At 44.1% G+C, this 18,161-nt stretch overlaps 1 long non-coding RNA gene across 1 annotated transcript; it reads left to right on the forward strand.

The window, feature by feature from the left end:
• Window positions 1-9,559: 9,559 nt before the first annotated feature.
• Window positions 9,560-17,796, forward strand: LOC134740367 (uncharacterized). Its single transcript, XR_010127783.1, has 3 exons — window positions 9,560-9,831; window positions 14,553-14,660; window positions 16,329-17,796. It is a non-coding gene; the product is annotated as an uncharacterized LOC134740367 (long non-coding RNA).
• Window positions 17,797-18,161: the final 365 nt, after the last annotated feature.

The following is an 18,161-nucleotide window of genomic DNA, read 5'->3' on the forward strand; positions in this document are numbered from 1 at the left end:
ATAAGGAGTCCCACTTTGGGAGGCCGAGGCGGATGGATCATGAGGTCAGGAGATGGAGACCATCCTGGCTAACACGGTGAAACCCCATCTCTACTAAAAATACAAAAAAATTAGCCAGGCGTGGTGGTGGGTGCCTGTAGTCTCAGCTACTCGGAGGCTGAGGCAGGAGAATGGCGTGAACCTCGGAGGCGGAGCTTGCAGTGAGCTGAGATTGCGCCACTGCACTACAGCATGGGCGACAGAGCGAGACTCCATCTCAAAAAAAAAAAAATAATAATAATAAAAAATAAGGAGTCCAAATGGAATTATCCTGAGATTCTGTCAGATTTATCCTTTAGAAATTAATAGTTGCCTTTTATCAGAATTTCCTGGCAATGTAACCAGATTGGTGGCTCATATGCTTATCAAAATTTAGTAGGTTAGATTTTCCAGGTAACATTACTTTCTTTCTTGATATTCTTCATAGGCTGGTTTTTACAACATATTTCTCCTGGTAACTGTCTATTTAGCAGAGATTAAAAGCAGAACAATGTTCTTATTTTTTTAAGTATTTTATTTCATAAAAAGGAGAGTTGTCACTTCAGTAATCTCTGACTAAATTAGGAGTTGGATAATATGGGTCTAAACTGTGTAATTTCATCTTTTCTTCATTTCCATAATGGTTCTAGGTCACATTTCTTACTAACAAACTTCTAAATTTTGTGCAACCTACTTAACTGAAATGAACCATTAAGCTTTGGCTTGTTACACATTTGCACAAATGAAGAAATGGCTTGTGAGCTTAACTCTAAATTGTGGTTCATTTAGAGAAGTGGTTACTGTATAATTTGTAGATTGGGTACTGAACTCAGTATTTTTGAAATTAGACAATAGAGAGCTAATAGTGACCCTAATGGAAAAACACACCCTATGTTCACTAATAAAATGTAAAATAGAATTCATCATTCTCCATGTGACGACAGAGCACAAAAGCAATGTGAAAATTAACTTAATTGGAAATATTGTAAAATTATTTTCAATATCATACGTTAAATTAAGGCATTGCTTTGATTGCTAAGTAGATAATAGAAAAAGCCGAAGTGGTAAGCCTTGCTAGAATTTGTGCAAATGCTTTACAAATTGCTGATTTTCTAGTACCATCACAACATTTAATAGTGGTACATTTAATAGAAAGACAGTTCAAGTTGAAATAGATGACAGTTAAGTAGATGTTTTGAACAAGTTGTTCAATAACTTCTCAAACTAAATTTCATCTTCTGTATCCAGAGAGCTAAAAATATATTCCCTAGGATCTAGTACTTTCCTTACACATAGTTGGTAGTCAGTAAACACTTGTCAAAAGTAAGGGAACAGATGAATACTACAAGATAATGTAGTGGAGTCTAAGCTGGTACTGCTCACTGCAGGACAGCCAATAAGTCATGAGACAAGGTGTTGGGGCAAGAGGGCAATAACTCAGTTTATTTGCTCAGAGAGCCAGCAAACCAAGAAGATGGCGGACTAATGTCCTAAAGAACTGTCTTAAGGCAATGTGCATTTCCGGTCCCTTTATCGTTAAGGGAAAGGGGTAGAAGGAGATTGAGGTCAAGAGGTGACTGATGGTTATAGGCATCTGGGCAGCAGAGAGGGTCTGAGAGGGAGTTGGAAAACTTCTTTGTCCTTGGTCAGGTCACAATGCTCCTATAAATCTTTAATTATATATTTCTTATTATTATTTTATTTTTTCATATACCGAGTGAAAGCTAGGATCCCATAAATCTTTAAAATAACATTGTTACTTGTATGTACACACTCCTTATCTCCTTGGAGGTTAGTTTTGGGAAGGAACTAGCATCCTATTATCCTTGCTTTAAAGTTAAACTACAAACTAAATTCCTTCCATCATATCATTATCTTGGCCTTCATGCAGAGATAAGCAAAATTAGTTAATCTAAAAGGTACCACCTGGAGGGGGAAGGGAGGTGTTAGGAGCAAAATGGAGTTTGTTGATCTAGGCCTCCTTTTCACTGTTACAAAGATGCTAGGAGAAAAGTTATATCCTTGGCACTGGAGAGAAGTCTGGGTGCAAAAGAGAAACAAATTGAAAATCAGTTGTGATTCTTCTAGGATTTGTTAATTTCATCCTCCAACTCTCTTTTGCCAGTCCAATCCTCTCCCAAGAAGTCCAGATTCCAGCTCTTACTGGACGCCTCCATTTCAAATAATGCAGCAAACAGGTTAAGAATACAGATGCTGAACCAAGACAGCTTAGGTTCAAATCTCCATACCCCACTGACTTTAGCTGTTTGACCTCAGGCAAGTTACTTTACTTCTTGATATCTCATTTGTGAAATTGAGACAATAATAGCACATCTATCTTAAGTTGTGCTGGAAGGATTATGTGACTTAAGACACGTAAAGCATTTTAGGATAGTGCCCACATACCTGTGATAGACAGCTTCAGACATAGCTCGCAACGGTCTCCACCTCTTGGTAATCAGCCCTTGTATAATTCCTTCCCCTAGAGTGTGGGCTGAGCCTAATGACTTGCTTGTAATACATGGAATTCGGCAAAAGTGAGGGTGTGACAGTTAATTTTTTAATGTCAACTTCATGAGGCTGAGGGATGCCCACATAGCGGGTATAACATTATTTCTCAGTGTATCTTTGAGGATATTTCTATAAGAAATTGGCATTTGAATCAGTAGACTGAGTAAAGAAGATTGCACTCACCAATGTAAGTGGGCATCATCCAATCCATCGAGGACCCAGATAGAACAAAAAGATAGTGAAAGGACAAACTGGCCAGGCACTGTGGTTCACACCTGTAGTCCCAGCACTTTGGGAGGCTGAGGTGGGCAAATCACTCAAGGTCAGGAGTTCAAGACCAGCCTGACCAACATGGCGAAATCCTGTCTCTACTAAAAATACAAAAATTAGCTGGGCCTGGTGGCGGGTACCTGTAGTCCCAGCTGCTCAGGAGGCTGAGGCAGGAGAATTGGTTGAACCCAGGAGGTGAAGGCTGCAGTAAGCTGAGATTGCACCACTGCACTCCAGCCTGGGTGACAAAGCGAGACTCCCTCTAAAAAAAAAGGACAAATTTACTCTCTGTTTCAGCAAGGACATCCATTTTCTCCTGCCCTTGAACATCTTTGCTTCTGGTCCTCAGGTCTTCAAGTTTAGGGTGGAACTACACTACTGGCTTTCCTAGCCCTCCAGCTTGCAGACAGCCTCCGTATCACATGAGCTAATCCCTCATAATACATCTTTATATAGATATAGATATATTGATATAGATATAGATATTGATATAGATATAGATATAGATATACACACACACACACATACACACATATACATATATATCCCATTGGTTCAGTTTCTCTGGAGGACCCCAACTAATACAGATTTAACGTGGCTTCTGTGATTAGGTTACTAAAGACTGTGACTTCCATCTTGCTAGCACTGTGTCTTGCCTTCTCTGATGAAGTCATGCCATGTTGTGAGCTGCTCTATGGAGAGGTCCATGTGGCAAGGAACTGAGGGAGACCTCTGGCTGACAGTTTGTGAGTAAATGAAACCTTAGTCCAACAACCTGCAAGAAAGTGAATTCTGCTGGCAGCCACCCAAGGGAGCTAGGAAGACAATCCTTCCCAGTTGAGTCCTAGAACTGCAGCCCTGCAAGAGTCCCAGAGCTAGAGGACCCAGCTACTCCACAATGAGATTTCTAATCTCCAGAAACAATGAGATAATAAATGCTGCTTTACGCCACTAAGTTTCAGGATAATTTGTTATACAATACTTAAGCATTCTATAAACGTAAGCTAGTAACAGACATCTCAAATTCCACATCTCCTCCCCCACTGTTCACACCTCAGTAAAGGGAAAACCACCATCCATCCAAGCTGATCAAACCAAAAGCCTAAAAAATCATTTTTAATTGTCTTTTTCTCAATGCCTTCTCCCCTAAATAGACCAACTTCATGAATATCTGAGTAAGAGTGCTTCAAGAGTAGAAAGTTCAAAAGCTCTTAAGCCAAAAATAAACTTGGGTTATTTTAAGACAAAAGAGAGACATGTTCTAGAACTGAACTTCCGTCTACTCACCTGGCTCAGTAAAGCCGATCACTGACACTGGGATAGCAGTGAGAGAAAGTGAGGCACTGATTGCAGGGCTCCAAGCAAGCAGAATCAGGGCAGCTCAAGCTTAAGACCTGAACCCCTGGATGGCTTGCAGGCTGGGATTTTTAAAGGCAGGGGTAGATGTAACCTCCATATATTGTTTTATGATTTTGCCTGTAGCACAGGCAAAAGCTACAGGCAAAATTGTAAACCAATACATGGAGGTTACATGTTGGCTTAGGCCTAAAAGGGCGGGATATCGTGAAGCAGGCTTACATGTCATAGGTAGATTCAAAGATTTTCTCATTTGCAATTGGTTTAGGAAGAAAAGCTTTTTTTAAAAAAAACTGGGATTGGCAGAAAAATGTCAAGCAGAATGATATAGTTTGGCTGTGTGTCCCCAGAGCCCCCAGGGGACTGTGACATTCTCTAAGCCCCTCTGGAAAAATTTTAGGACAAAGAATGTGGTCAGAGTTCAGTTTTCAATTCCTGCTTATCTGAGGTCTACAGGCCAGCAGATCCATTTGGTGAGGGCCCTCAGTGGGGTCCAAGTCTCTGAAAGACAACTCAGGGACATATGTTAAGATGTTATCTTTAGTTTCCATAAGGAAAGCAAACATCTCTGGAACTCTAACTTCCTTGGCTATTGCTTTAGACTACTATTACCTTTTTGTTTGACGAATTACTTATTTACTTCTGAGGCTAGCTAGGTTCCTGGAATTTCCCTTTAAGGAACTCCAGATTTTTCTTTATTTCCATGCTTGGGGTTTTCAGGCCTCTAGAAAGGGGGTTCCTGCTCCATCTCACCCCAATGCCCTCAGTAATCTGGCCCCTTGCTTTCCTCTCTAATTCTGTTTTTATATCATTCTCCCTCTTACTAGCAGTTCTAGCCACATGGGTTTTTAGCTGCCTAGTCGTTTTTGTTTGGCACCCTACAAATAAATGCTTTTCCTTCTATTGCTGTAAAACTTAAGTGTAGATATCTGGTTTTACTGTACGGGAGAGCAGACCCAAGTTTGGTTCTATAATAGTAATGTAATTTTCATCTATTATAAGTCAAAAGATATTATATCTATTTGTAAGTCAAAAGATATTCATTTGTTTAGGGAAGAAATAGTGGACGTCTTCCTCATAATTTAATTCCAATAGAGAATTTACATTAACCTAACATTTTTAATAATGTTAAAAATTCATTAAGAATCTTTTTAGATACTAAGGCACATCTTATTCTGTCCAACAAATTCCTCTCCAACAGTCATCCCTAATTTCTTCACTTTGAACTGCCAACCACCCATTCTTTAAAAATAGTAGGATAAGAATACTATTTATGAGCTTCCTGTTTGTGAATGGCATTACATGAAAGATCTTTCAAAAATCAGAGGAAAATATTCATGACAATGAAGATGACAGAGAGAGCAGCTAATATTTATTGCTCCTTTTCTGCACCAGGCATCACACTAAGCACTTCATACACGTATCTCGTTTAATCTTGACAACAATCCTATGAGCTAAGTACCCTTATGCCATTTGTACTGATGAAAGCACCAGGGCCCAGGGAGGTGAGCTAAGTGGCCCAAGGTCCCACATAGCAAACACTTGTACCACGCAGTTTTGCTCCAGAACCCATGCTCTTAATTGCCGCTATGCTGCCTCTCTAAATAATAAAAATGGGACACTTCCAAAAGGTAGGCCGCTATTCTCTATCCACAGTGGTAAAGGTTAAAAAGAGAAATGAAAGATTATATTCAATTCTGTGCATTCGGTGAACATTACTGAATGCCTGATAAAGAAAAGTAGGCTTTGATGTTACATGCATAGCCCTGCTCTGACCTGCACTAGCTGCTGATCTCGGGCCAATCACCCAGCCTCTAATAAACAGGTTAATCATGCTGACCTCATAGGCTGTTGTGAGCCTGGGATGAAATGTGAACCACTGGCACAGTGCCTGGCACAAATAACACAGCTTTGTACACTCTGGAAGAGTGGTGTGGCTGAAAGTAGCTTCTGGCAACCAGAAGATAAAAGGGTTAAACCAAACAGTTGTTCTAACACTACAGGTCAAAATTGCAAGTGCTCGGGAAAAAAGAATTTGTGATGAAACACATTCTGTCTATAAAATTGTGTGTAAACATTCACAGTGACCAGCTCCAAGTTGTTGCTGTCTTTCCTTACAGAGATTCATCTGGATGACAGTCATGGGAAATGGCAAGAAAGACGAGGTAGGGAAAGGGTAAGCCAAACGACTGCCCAGGAAATGCAATTACAGATGCTTTCTCCAGTATTGATTTCTGTGGGGACATCACAATTACCTGGGTTTTCAGGTGCTAACCCCAGGCAGCCAGAACCCGTGCTGGGGCTGGTCTCAGCTTACCAATGCTTTCCAAGCAGAGCTAACCATTCATTCCTTTATTCATGCATTGCATTCTTTTGTTCTTTCATTCAACACTTATTTATCAAGCCCCACATCCTGTGCTTGCAGCCCTGAGTCAGCAACAGAGCAGGCCTGCAAAAGCCTCCTCTCTGTCTCAGAATAGAGTCATGGAGGGCTAAATCTAACTGGGCTTTCAATAGAAATTTATAATCTGGAAGGTGGTGTAGGCTCACTTTAAGAAGGCTCACCCAGTGCCTTCATGGTGGAATTGAGGAAACCCAGACCCAGGCAGCAACTCCCCAAGGTTGCAGAGATAGTAAGAAGCAAAGTCGGTATGCAAATCCAGGTCTTCTGAAGCCACATCTGTAAGCCCCTCACTATATCACTACAACACCAAGAAGAGAGAGAGAGCCCGGGGTTTCTTTCTCTTGAAAAGGACCAGTCACTGGAGCAGAGCTGTTTGTCCATGGAGATGAGTTTTCCGCGAGCCAGGTTTACAAAGAGTAGAGTGAGGCCGGGCACGGTGGCTCACACCTGTAATCCCAGCACTTTGGGAGGCCGAGGCTGGCGGATCACGAGGTCAGAAGATCAAGACCATCCTGGCTAACATGGTGAAACCCCGTCTCTACTAAAAAAATACCAAAAAATTAGCCAGGCATGGTGGTGGGTGCCTGTAGTCCCAGCTACTTGGGAGGCTGAGGCAGGAGAAAGGCTTGAACCCGAGAGGTGGAGCTTGCAGTGAGCTGAGATCGCACCACTGCGCTCCAGCCTGGGTGACAGAGCAAGACTCCGTCAAAAAAAAAAAAAAAAAAAGGGTAGAGTAAGAGGAAAGAAGAGTGGAAGACTGCAGACAAATATGGCCAGCAAGCATCTCTCTCCAGCCCTCTCTGGAGCCAGGCTGTGCCCCTGCTCATGACTTTCAGTTGCTTCACTATGCAATGAAAGTCAAAGCCCAGTTCCCATGCCACACACAGAGGAGTCCCTATCTCCTTTTCTGGCATCTTTTCTCACATTCCTGCCACACAGATTCTCCACTCTAGCCACATACCTTATCCTGTCCCACCCAAGGACCTTGGCTTCTACCACCCGGAAGTCTTCTGCCAACCCCAGGGCTGTCCAAATGCCTTTTCTTTTTCTTTTCTCTTTTTTTTTTTTGTTTTTTTTGGAGACAGAGTTTCGCTCTTGTTGCCCAGGCTGGAGTGCAGTGGCGCCATCTTGGCTCACTGCAACCTCTGCCTCCTGGGTTCAAGCGATTCTCCTGCCTCAGCCTCCTGAGTAATTGGGATTACAGGCACCCACCACCACGCCCTGCTAATTTTTTGTATTTTTTTTAGCAGAGACAGGGTTTCATTGTGTTGCACAGGCTGGCCAGGCTGGTCTGGAACTCCTGAAGTTAGGTGATCCACCCACCTCAGCCCCCCAAAGTGCTGGGATTACAGGCGTGATCCACTGCGCCCCACCCCAGATGCCTTTTCTATGAAGTATATCCCAGTTGGAAGTAATTTTTGTTTACCCTGGATTTCTGTACATTCACTGATTGTGCAAAGAGTTTGCTACAGGCGGCCTTGCAAGATAGTTCTCTACCTTCAAGCCTTACTTCCTCCTAAATGAGTTAGGTCCCATGACATTAGAGCCTTCAGGATATTTCTGTACAGTTCTAGTTCCTAGCATAGCACCTTGTATTCTTTAGGTACCTGACAAGTGGCCACCAATCCTCCATGGGAGAGGACTTTTTACCAAGCCTGCAGGAAAGGCCAGCTAGGCAGGCATCTCCCTGCTTTGCCCAACAGTGAAAGTCACAGCACATTTCTCAATATTATTCACGTTAAAAACATCTTTTTCCTGCTAAATAGACACACTCTCCACCCTCTTTTAGTCAGTCTTCCACAAAATTAGATAAGGAGAAATAACCCTTTGTTTCACATCCGCTGACTCAGATACTAAGCATTATTCAACTGGGTCGGGGGTGGCAGTGGAGGGGAGGGGGCTGAGCAAACTACCAGTGGAGGAAGAAGAGGACAGCCTAGGAGAGGGAGGGCAGAAGAAAGGAGAGCACATTTCCTTTTTTTCTTTCTTTTCTTAATATGGCCCTGGCTCACAGCAAGGCCACTACCTGACAAGCAGATGAGTCACTTCCCATGGGCGCAGTGGGGGTACAACTTGATAGCTACAAAACCAGACAACCTCTCACCATGCGCTCACCCTGTTCCCAGACCCGGGTGGTGGTCTGGGATGTTGGAAGGGGCGGGAAGGGCGCTGTCTTAAGAATCATCCTCACATCTCAGGGCTTCGCCCCTCTAGGGAGGTGACCCTTGGCCACCCTCTGCACAGTTCTCCCTGAAAGGTCATGCCACGTCTTAGCACTCTGGTCCCTGCGCCTCTGCAGGCCTCGCGGATCGCCCACTTGTCTCGACGCAGGGGACGCCCACTTGTCTGACGCAGGGATCTCCCACTTGTCTGACGCAGGGATCTCCCACTTGTCTGACGCAGGGGACGCGGCTGAAGTCCGTCGGGCCGCCAGCTTACTGCACGGCCGCCGTGGGACTGGCACAGGCTCCTCGGCAGCATTATGGGCAGCTGGTAGAGCGGCCACTTCCGATGGCCTGATGGGCCTTCCGAGGTCGGGCCGTGCCTCGCTGGGCAGCGCAGAGGAGGTGTGTAGGACACGCGACTTGGAGCCAGGTCCAGACCCATCCTGGCTCCTCTCAGGGCTCCTTCCCCTCCTCCCATTCCACCCCAGCTCTGCTGGCTGTCCCGCAGGACCCAGCGCCGCGGTAGCCTTCTCTAAACTGCGGCTCAGGCGGAGGTGTCACTACTGCCTCCAGCCCAGGAGGGCAGGTCAGGTTATACAACGCGTGCCGTGCGATCTCCCCCCACCTCCAACCTCCTTTTTTCCCGGGTCCACACCGCAGTTCCCACTGCTCCGTGTGTCCTCCCCAGTGCGCCGCGATTTTTGTGTCCAAGCCCCAGAGTCACTCTGAGACCAAACCCCAGCCAGCATAGACTTCCTGCCTCCCCAGCTCGGGTGAGTAGCCCTGAAACGCCCGCCCCGCCGCCCCGCGGCTGCAGCATCCTCTCGGTGGCCACGCCTCCGGGACGGAGTGGTCCCCTCGAGTAGTGCAGGAGCTGCAAGAGAAGCGCGCCGGGGCCAGCAAGCTCTAGAACAGCAGGAGCGGCCCCAGTTGGGACCCCGGGACGACGAGTGGCCGGCAACGCGGCGCCGGCATGGCCCAAGCAGTGTCCGAGAGGGGTCGGGAACCCGGACTGGGGGCGCAGCGAGGACCGCCCGGAGGCTTTCCCTTGGGCAGCTAAGTCCGAGTCAGCTCTACTCGGATTTCCAGCTTCCAGCCCCGGCTCAGGTGGGGACCGTGCCTAGGAGAGTAATCTGAGCTGGGGACTGGGCTCTCCTCCCGCCCCTCCCGGCCCGTGCGCCCCAGGCATGCGCTCCTCCCGCTGCTCCCTTGGCCCCCAGCGCACAGCTCCCAAATTCAATTTCCGGGCCATCAAGCCATAAAAGTCGATTATAATCGCCGCCCTCCTCCCCAACCCCCTGCCTTTGCTCTCGCCCGCATTTCAGACTTCTCTTGTTTCTCTTCTGGAAGTCAAGCCCTCAAGTCGGGACTCTAGGAAGTCCGTTTTCTTAGCCCTAACCCCTTTGTATCCCTTTGTATCCTCCCCCATCCCCACCCAATTCACTCTGCCCTCTCGCTCTGATTTCTCGGCCTTTCCGTTTTTTCTCTCCAGGTAGGGACAGCTCCGGGCCGGGGGCGGAGGATGGTGCGGTGGGGAGGAGGCAAGGAAATTCCCAGCCTTCCTGCGCGAACCTGGGAGACCAGCAGGCACCTGGTCTCGTCCCGCTGGGTCCCCTCCGCACCCAAGGGTATCTTCCCAAGTGGCTTACTCCACAGAAGGAATGTCGTCAGCTGATTATATCTGATTAGCATCCAGTTCCGACGACTCATCCCTTAAAACGTATGCTGCCTGCATCCTCTTCTCTCTGGACCCTCCAGGACGATACCAAGTCGGGCACGCGTTTCCCCTCTTCTAGGTTCCTGCCAGCCTCATGGCCAGTCCGTGGCTTTGAGCCTCCTCTTCCCCTAGTTCATCCTACACGCTCCGGCCACATTTGCCTTTGGTAAACTGCACTTTTTTTTTTTTTTTTTTTTTTTTTTTTGGAGACGGAGTTTTGCTCTTATTGCCCAGGCTAGAGTGCAGTGGTGCAATCTCGGCTCACTGCAGCCTCCACCTTCCGGTGTCAAGCAATTCTCCTGCCTCAGGCTCCCAAGTCGCTGGGATTACAGGCGCCCACCACTACGCCCAGCTAATTTTTTTGTATTTTTTAGTAGAGACGGGGTTTCACCATGTTGGTCAGGCTGGTCTCGAACTGCTGACCTTGTGATCCACCCGCCTCGGCCTCCCAAAGTGCTGGGATTACAGGCGTGAGCCACCAAGCCCAGCCCGGTAAACTTTTTATCCTCTTCCTCCTGAACCCACCATAATCTTCATTTCCTTGTCTGTTAAAGTCTGCCTCTGCCTGGCATTAACACCATGGAATCTAGACTCACATGGCCTTTACCTTGCATATTCCACCGGCCGGGAGAGGATCTCCCAGATCTGGGGCGATGGGGCTTCTCACTGTCCAAAACGCTCAAGGCCTTTGCCCCCTGCTGGCTGGGCCCTGGCCATGATCTCTGTGAGCCCCTCACAAAGGACAGGACCTGGATGAATGAGGCCTGAAGCTCAGTGATCTATAAATATTTTTGCTTGTTTGTTTCTAAAACAATTTTGGAAAACTCTGCATTCTTTCATGCCTTTTTTTTTTTTTTTTTTTTTTTGAGACGGAGTCTCACTCTGTCGCCCAGGCTGGAGCGCAGTGTTGCGATCTTGGCTCACTGCAAGCTCCGCCTCCAGGGTTCATGCCATTCTCCTGCCTCAGCCTCCCGAGTAGCTGGGACTACAGGCGCCCGCCACTACGCCCTGCTAATTTTTCTTTTTGTATTTTTAGTAGAGACAGGGTTTCACCATGTTAGCCAGGATGGTCTCGATCTCCTGACCTCGTGATCCGCCCGCCTCGGCCTCCCAAAGTGCTGGGATTACAGACGTAAGCCACCGCGCCCGGCCCCTTTCATGCATTTTTAAGATGATATCTAAAACCATGCTAAATTTAAATAGATGCAGAGGATATAATTGTTACGTAAAAATTGGCTTTTGTGGGAGGCAGCTTCTAAGATGGCCCCTGAATCCCACCTCCTGGTAGTCAGAACCCCCTGAATTCCCCACCCCCTCCCCACTTGGGGCTAACAATAGAATAGATCGAATATAAACTGAATGCAATAAAAATGATAGGATGTCACTTACAAGATTAGGTTCCAAAAAGGCCATGGCTTCTGTCTTGCCCAGCCTCTCTGTCAGTTCTTTGCTCTGTGAGAAGCCATGCTGTTGTTATAGGTGGAGGGTCTTGATTACTTGTCCTCCAGGTTCTTGGCATTTTGGACAAAACACACAAACAAAGCAAGGAAAGAATGAAGCAAGGAAGGCTCAGATTTATTGAAATGAAACTACACTCCACAGAGTGGGAGTCCACTCTAATAATTGGCTCAAGAACACCTGCTGCAAAATCTTCTGGGGTTTAAATACCCTCTAGAGGTTTCTCACTGGTTACTTGGTTGTACCCTATGCAAATGAAGACTTGGCCCCCAACCAGTCTGATTGGTTGTGGAAGGTAACCAGTCTGCTTGGCCACGGGGAGGTGACCAATCAGGGGTACTTTCCATTTTTCATCTGCCAGAGAGGTGGGGTTTTCCTTTTGATTCAGTTCTAGGAAGTCAGCACCAATCGCCTTAGGTTTCCTGCCTCCAGACCCTATTCTCCTGCCTCACTGTGAGCCATCCTATGAGGGGCTCAAGTGGCAGAGAACGAAGAAGGGCCTTTGCCTGCAGCAAGAAATTGAGATCCTCATTTCATCATTACAATTATTAGTACATAATTCATCAAAATAATGTAAATATAATCCACATATTAATAAGTAATTATTAAACATTATAACAAATTGTTATTTGAAATTCACCTCTTAATGAAATTAATGGACTTTTTCTTCCTAATTAGTTCACGTATCTGTGAATATTGCTTATTCCTATGAGACAATACTCAGCATTTTAACATATTTTAGATGTAAGCCTTAAAGTACCTTGTTTCCATAAATAATTATGACGTTAATTTTTTATCACTATGTTACTCAATTCTTTGAACCCTTTCTAAGTTATATGCCAAAAATCACATAGCCGTCTGTCACCAATTTTTTTTTTTTTTTTTAGGGATGTGGTCTCATTAGGTTGCCCAAGCTGGACTTGTACTCTTGGCCTCAAGAGGTCCTTCCATCTCAGTCTCCCAAGTAGCTGGGACTACAGGCATGCACCACTACACTCAGCCAAATACTTTCAATAACTTGCCAGCTGACAACTTGATTGGGTTCTCCTTCAGGTTTGGTAAGGCAATATTTGGAACTCACCTGATTTACTATATATTACACACATACAAATGCACATATATATCGATATATAGATACATATGGTTACCCAGTGGTCAGAGCCCCATCAGACACCATTATTTGGGATTATTCTTTTGGCTGGTGCTTAGGGTTTTTTTTTCATACCCCAGTGTTGGTAAGAGGCCTACCTTTCTTCTGAAAGTGGGAGGACAACTATGAAACAAGTGTGGGAAAGGAGATGAGCCTCCACCCACACCTGACACCTTAACAGCTGTACCTTTACAGGCAGGTCAGTTTCTGAATAGGACATAAGATGTTGAGATTCTGAAGATTCATTCTCCTCAAGCCAGGGTCAGCAAATTTTTTCTATAAAGTGTCAGATAGTAAATATTTCAGGCTTTGCCAGCCATATGGTCCTATCCCAACTCTTTAACTCCAACCTTGTAGCAGCCATAGACAATATGTAAACAAAAAATTATGGCTATGCTCCAATAAAACTTTAATTATGGACACTTACATTTGAATTTCATGTGTCCCCAAATATTACTTCCCTTTTGATTTTTCCCCCAACCACTAAAAAATGTAAAAACCATCTTAGCTCCCTGGGGCGTACAGAAACAGGCAGCAGATTTCATCCATAAGCCCTAGTGTGCTGACCTCTACCAAAGTATTCATGTCAGCATGCCCCTTGGAAAGTCTTCAGGTAACCTCAGGAGATGTGTACTCTCATTTGAAATTACTATCCTGGTTCTCAACTCTGGCTACATATTAGGATCTCATGGGGTGCTTTAAAAACTACCAATGCTGGCTCATGCCTGTAATCCCAGCACTTTGGGAGACCAAGGCGGGTGGATCACCTGAGGTCAGGAGTTTGAGACCAGCCCAGTCAACATGGTGAAACCCCATCTCTATTAAAAACACAAAAAATTAGCCAGGAGTGGTGGCAGGCACCTGTAGTCCCAGCTACTAGGGAGACTGAGGCAGAAGAATCACTTGAACCCAGGATGCAGAGGCTGCAGTGAGCTGAGATCATGCCACTGCACTCCAGCCTGGGTGGCAAGTAAAACACCGTCTCAAAAAAAATAATAATAAAAAAAAAAGTACCAATGCCAAAATGCTCAACCCCACTCTTTCATACTGATTCAGTTGGTCTGGAGTGGGATCTGGGCATAAGGTAGTTTTAAAAGTTTCCCAGGTGATTCTAATATGCATCCTGACCTTGTTCCAGTGTCCTAATTGCTATAGGCTTTGCACACCTCTCAGGGCACAATGCTGCTTTGTGTTGTAGTTACTGTATTTCATCCAGTTGAGGGTGTCATGATTGTAAGATGAACTCCCATTTTAGAAATCTTAAAATGTAAAAAATATAGGTGTCTTTGGGTGAAATGTAATATTGCCTTGTCTACAACCTTGATTCCCCCGATGGCAAGGATCCTGGCTTCCTCCCTCTTGTGTTGCTCTCTCATCGTTCACACTTAGCTGAGTGTGAGGTGTTCAGTGAATGTTTGCTGAATGCTTATCAACTTTGGGTTGCTTTGTTTATTGCATGTGCTCTGGATTCTTACTTTTCTCTTCACTTCTCTTCCCTGACAGAAGCGCCCTTGAGAATGTCTTAAGGAGACAGCTGATAGACAAACAACAGTTTTGGATTTACTGACTGATTATGAAAGAAGCAGTAGACTGGTATCAAGAATCAGTCAGGTAGGAAATGGAGCACTTGGTGGTGTCTTTGGCTATGGGAAAAAGGAAATGCCCACTGCTTCCATTCCTGGAAAATGGGAGAGGAGACAGAATACCCTTCACAATGAGGAAGATGGGATTAGGAATTAGTCTCTGATTGACTGATATTTGTGTCTCCATTATCTGAAATCATGCTGTTTGCTTGAATTTTTTTTTTCCAATGTGTGCTCCGCTGGTGTTAAGTCTGAATGAAGGGAGAGACTGGGAGTCATTTCCTAACATTGCTATGGTTTGAATGTGTCCCCTAAATTTCACGTCTTGGAAACTTAATCCCCAAATTCAAATGTTGATTGGAAGTGGAACCTTTAGGAAGTAATTAGGATTAGATAAGGTCATCAGTGTGGGCCCCCACCCCCATGATGGGACTGGTGGCTTTTTAAGAAGAGGAAGATAAGAAGGGAAAGAAAGACCTGAGCTGACATGCACATGCTTGACCACTTGTCATGTGATGCCCTTTGCCATGTTGTGACACAGAAAGGAGGCCCTCACCAGATGCCAGTGCCATGTTCTTGGACTTCTCAGCCTCCATATTCATGAACTAAATAAGCTTTTTTTTCTTTATAAATCACCCAGCATATAGTATTCTGTTAGGTAATAGAAGATAGACTAAGACAACCATACTCCCAGTGCCTAGATTAATACATACACAGTAGACGATTAATACATATGGTTCATATGGTTGTTTGTTTGTTTTTTGAGACAGACTCTTGCTCTGTCACCAAGGCTATAGTTCAGTGGCACAATCTCAGCTCACTGCAACCTCTGCTTCTCCAGTTCAAGTTATTTTCATGCCTCAACCACCTGAGTAGCTGGGATTACAAGTGTGCCCCACCACACCCAGCTAATTTTTGTATTTTTAGTAGAGACATGGTTTTGCCATGTTAGTCAGGCTTGTCTCAAACTCCTGGCCTCCAGTGATCCACCTGCCTCGGCCTCCCACATTGCTGGGATTACAGGTATGAGCCATTTGCCTGGCCATAAATATGATTTGAATAAACTATTGAATAAATGTGTCAACTGAGACTTACCAAATCTCAAGAGGGGTTTCTGTGTGTGGAAAACTTTTTCACAGTAATGTGTTTTGATTTTTAGTCCCTTAAATTGAGTTGCAAAATCTAAATCCTAGTTTTTCTCAAGCTTTTAAATTCAACTTAACAAAGCTCGTAAGTCCATTTATTACTCTCGTAATATTGGCAGAAAATAAAAACAATCACTTTTGCTTGTTCTTTGATTCACGTGTTAACTCGTAAATGTAACAGGCCAAATCCTTCTTAAATATTTAATACTACTTAGAACTTGATTAATTAAATTTCCTTAGACATCTCAAACCACATTGAAATTTTCTGTGCCTGCTTCTCTTAAACATTTCAAATCCCAACCACTAGACCTATAAATTTAACATGACAAATATTTATAAGCCTTTAAACAACATCTCAAAAATAGACACCTGAAAAATATAAGGAATCCAACTGAACAAACTGTAATAGGTTATTAAAGTAACAGTCCCCAATTTGTTCACATCTTCTTGAGTAATCCTCTCCAACACTGATTCTGAGTTTTTCATTAGAATTGTTTTGGCCAATGGGACAATAGCAAATATGACATATTGGGGCTTGTTCTCCCTTGCAGGTTTTTGGAATCCTTACGTTTCCACATGTGGAAAGCCTGAGCTAACCTACTGGAGGATGAGCCATCACCTGGAGCAGACTCAGGCCATCCTAGTTGAAGCCTCCCCAAGCCAAGCAACCTTCCAACTACCAGACATTGACCATTCAGCCTTGAACGTTCAGCACAAAGACAAAACAGACCAGACCAGAAGAGTCCCACAGAATAGGGGAAACTATTCAGAGAAAACTTAAGCCACTAAGTTTTATGGTGTTTTGTTCTGTAGCAGAAGCATACTGACAATACAAACCGAAATCCTTCTAATGTAGTGGACCTTTTCAGGCCAGCATTTTTTCCTTGAAAACCTGGAGCATGTATCCATCTTATAGCAGAGATCACTTTCACAATGTTTGGGCTCTTGATTTGAATTGATGATGTAATGAGCCCTCTATCCAGATTGTAACTAATTACTCTGCCACTTGACCGGATTCCACACCCTTCTAATATTTTACTTTTCCTCTTTTATCAACTCTCATTCTCTCTGCCATGATCAATAGACCAACTATGCTTATAACCACAAATTTTGATATGCTTAAACAAATGAACAAATATATTTAATAATTTCTTTTTTTTTTTTAAATGGTGTCTTGCTCTGTCACCCAGGCTGCAGTGCAGCAGTGTGATCTCAGCTCACTACAACCTCCACCTCCCGGGTTCAAGTGATTCTCCTGCCTCAGCCTCCCAAGTAGCTGGGACTACAGGTGCCCGCCACCATACCCGGCTAATTTTTTGTATTTTTAGTAGAGACAGGGTTTATCCATGTTGGCCAGGCTGGTCTTGAACTCCCAACCTCAAGCGATCCTCCTGCCTCAGCCTCCCAAAGTGCTGGGATTACAGATGTGAGCCTCCATGCCCAGACAATAATTTCTCGATATAATAAAAATGCCAATGCTATACAATTAATAGTAAAGTGATAAAAAGTAGAATAACATGATAACCATTAATTAATATATATTACATAATCATCCTTTTCATGAGTTGAAATGTTCTTTTAGCACACTTTATGGTTTATCCTTTCTGGAATACTATTATATGATCATGATTTTTCTCACACTTGTTCCAACGAAATATAATTTTAGGTGTTTCCTTCATATTGTTCAAATTGTAATATCTCCAGTGGAAGATTTTTTAAGCTTGTTCTTGTCTTGTCAGTGTCACCCCACATAGTCATAGTCTGAAAGCATCTTGCTTTCTGGAAATGAGATATTATAGGCACCAAGATACGGAATTATTACTTTTCACCAAGCCTTGGTTCTTTCAGTGGTGTATTAGAGACCTCATTTAGGGTTCTAAGGGTACATATCAAATTGTTCCATGAGTCTAAAATGGATAATTCTGCTGTGGGCCATTTTTAGTGATAGGGCTAGAAAAGTTATACTTTTAAAAGGTAAATAGCTCACAATGATTTTGCAATATAATTCCCACTTTACCCAATTATTAATTGTTGTTTAATATAAAAATATTTTTAAATTATTTTATTTATAACATATCTATTTAAATTCAATACAGGATTCCCAAATAAATATAGCAGAAGTGGGAGTTTCAAGTTGCTAAACATGTCAGTCACAATTTATGGAGCCGATTGAAAGATGGAGAAATATTACTGTGTTAGTTTGTTCCCACATTGCTATAAAGAAATATCTAAGACTGAGTAATTTAAGAAGGAAAGAGGTTTAATTGGATCATGGTTCCACAGGCCACACAGGAAGCATGATGCTGACATTTGCTCGGCTTCTGGGGAGGCCTCAGGAAATTTACAATCATGGAGGAAGGTAGAAGGGGAGCAAGCACTTCACT

The sequence above is a fragment of the Pongo pygmaeus genome, chromosome 10, assembly GCF_028885625.2.
Source record: "Pongo pygmaeus isolate AG05252 chromosome 10, NHGRI_mPonPyg2-v2.0_pri, whole genome shotgun sequence".
NCBI classification, from domain to species: domain Eukaryota; kingdom Metazoa; phylum Chordata; class Mammalia; order Primates; family Hominidae; genus Pongo; species Pongo pygmaeus.